The sequence below is a fragment of the Pinus tabuliformis genome, chromosome J, assembly GCF_031772625.1.
Source record: "Pinus tabuliformis cultivar Carrire ecotype Pingquan chromosome J, CPIR1, whole genome shotgun sequence".
In the NCBI taxonomy this organism is placed as follows: domain Eukaryota; kingdom Viridiplantae; phylum Streptophyta; class Pinopsida; order Pinales; family Pinaceae; genus Pinus; species Pinus tabuliformis.
Window position 1 is genome coordinate 57,983,711 of NC_142295.1, and position 2,899 is coordinate 57,986,609.

General features: G+C 46.2%; 1 pseudogene; it reads right to left on the minus strand.

Moving 5' to 3' along the window:
• Positions 1-367: 367 nt before the first annotated feature.
• On the minus strand, positions 368-1,384 carry LOC149225491 (phenylalanine ammonia-lyase 2-like; annotated as a pseudogene).
• Between the last annotated feature and the right edge of the window lie 1,515 nt (positions 1,385-2,899).

Genomic DNA, 2,899 nt, shown 5'->3' on the forward strand with positions numbered 1-2,899 from the left:
CGTATGCTGCCGCCCCAGCTCGTCGTTCTGCTGCACCCGCTCGCCCATCTGCTGCACCGTGTCCGCATACCAACTCGCCAGTGACCCATTCGTCGGGTCCGCCCAAGTGTCGGAGGTTCACCCATCCTCTCGTCGTCGTGTCAAAATGCACCCGCAGTCGTGCACGAGGGCGCCCGCCCATCGTGCACGCCTGCTCGAGACTCGAGGGTGTCACACTTTTGCTGCACGTCGCATCCGCCCGTCCGTCGTATGCTGCCGCCCATCGTGTAGCAAGGCGCGCGCCCATGGGTCGCCCGTCCATCGCCGGGTCCGCCCATCGTCGGGTCCGCCCATGTGTCAGAGGTTTGCCCCGCTGCTCGTCGTCGTGTCAAAATGCACCCGCTATCGTGCACGAGGGCGCTCGCCCATCGTGCACGCCTGCCCGAGACTCAAGGGCGTCACAGGGGTGGTCTTTGAGCCGGTGTATGAGATGATTAGTGAACCCCGGATCCCCTTGCATGACTTCACAGAACAACGCCGACAACACCTCCGACAGAAGCACGACCACGTTGGCATTGAACAGAACCGTGGCTGCCAGAGCCGATCCAACGGCCGTCGCGTTGACAAGCGCCACCCCTTCCTTAGGCCGTAGAACAAATGGCCCGTTCCCCACCCCGGCTGCAGCCAGCGCCTCCGCTGCTCCCACCTCCGTCCCGTCCGCCATCACCGCTCTCGCATTCGACCGCCCGATCAACAGCCCCGCTATGTACGACAGCGGCACGAGGTCACCGGATGCCGTTATCGAGCCTCACAACGGCAGCCTGGGCGTAATTCCAGCATTCAACAAGCCAGTCATGGCCTCCAGAATCCCCCAACGGATCCCCGAGTAGCCCTGTAGCAACGTATTCGTCTGCACCAGCATCGTTGCCCTCGTCGCATCACGAGGTAGCGTGTTCGAATCCCCGCTGCCCCCAAATATCCCCGCATTCAGGAACCGGGCCATCTCCTTCTGCAGCGCCTCAGCGTGGCTTGTACGCCTATGCGACGATGCACCGAACCCTGTCGTAACGCCATAGATAGCCTTGCCGTTGGCAATACTGTCCATCACCCAATTACTACTCTCCTCTACCCTCGCCCTCACGCCGGTGTCGAGTTCGACTCTCATGGATCCCAATCTCCTCGCCACGACTGCCACCTGAGCAATTGTCAGGCCGAATCCCTGAAGCCTCACGACCGGGGCACGAAACTCCTCCACCATTCGTTTTCACTTCCTCAAAGTGAGATCCCTTCATGGACTCCGCTACGGATGCCCAATTCAGTGGATCATTTCCTGCCCACAAGTTCATTACACCTGTCAAATCCTGGGACGCCATTTGCACTCTGATTAATTCACAATTCGCTAAATTTGTGATAAGATAACATAAATATAAATACAGAATCCAGGTAAGAGTGCCGGGACGCCGGCGCAGTCAAACAAGAAGGGAAGGTTGTTTAAAACCATGTGCTAAATTTGTGATTTTTTTTCAATTATCTGTTGGCGGTCTCTGTTTTTATATAAATATCTTCTTCCAAAGTGGAAAGCAGTTGTCTATAATGTGATTTTTTGGAAGTCTTTTTGTGGTTTTTTTGGTCAAAATCCGGCAGCAATTTATTGGAATCCCAAGTTTGATAGCTAGTTTTTGCACGCGTCCCAGGGGTTTTCCAGGGCGCTGAATCCAAATATGCAGTGAAAAAACCATTTTAACTGCAACAAAGCAAGATTTAACCTTAATTTCTTCTGCTAGATTCCGTCACTAGAATCTCCAAAAAATCGCATTATAGACAACTCCAAGTGGAAATGCGTTCAGAGAGAGAACCCGATGATTAAATATTTTAATGTTTTTTGGGATAGCGTGTTATACACAGAATTTCTCAATCTAAACATAACCCAAATCGCTTAATAATTTACCAACTCTTATAATTAAAAAAATTATTATACTCAACGCATTTTTGTTTGTGAATAATATCAACATATTACTATGCTTATTATAAGCCAAATAATGATGATTTCATACCATGTTAAATGCCATTAGACCATTTCCCATGCGATGCAAGGAGCTCTTGAAAGTCATGGTAAGGTGGTGGAAAGAGTAGAGAATGCATTTTATAAGGTATTAACTGGCCATCCATTCTGAAAATCAGGTGACAACTTAATACACGTATTGTTTTGCTTCAACTTGCTTTTCGGTGGTTAAATAAATAGGTAAGATCTCTATGCTATTGTTTTATTTTATATTAAAACAATATATTAGGTGGGATAATCATATATATTTTTTTATGATTAAAATATTTTTATAATAATTTATAAGGTATAAATTAGTTGGTTTGAGTGGGGTTTCGTGGAGACATATTTTAGAAAATCAAAAATTTCCAAGTTAATTCCCTGCTTTATCCATGATTTTGTGGCACGTATTACGAGAAAATGAAAATCAATTTCCAAAAAATGAGAGAGGTTTTTCTTCAAAACATCCGTATCTAAAAAACCTCTCCCAAGTTTTCAAAAAATTTCATGGTTAGAGAGATATTGCTCCATATTTGAGGCCTATTTTTGCAGAAAACCCAGAAATTTTACACAGTTTTTTGTCCAAAAAGGTAGTGTGCCCCATGCTACGTTTTTGTTGGGGGCCTCCATTTGACAAAAGGTTTACATTTTTGGATTCCTTATGACCTGCACATTAAATTTATGTAACCGGAGATCCATGTCAACATATTTTTCTAAGTCAAAAAGTAAAAAAAGTACCAAAAAAACACCTTTCTGCCATGTTTTTCAGAGGCACGCTACGTTTTTGGAGTAGCTATGGGAGAAATGGTTTTTGGAGGTCTAGAAGTAGTCTTTTTCAGTGCTTGAAGATTCTATGGTGTAGTATACAGGAAATATTTA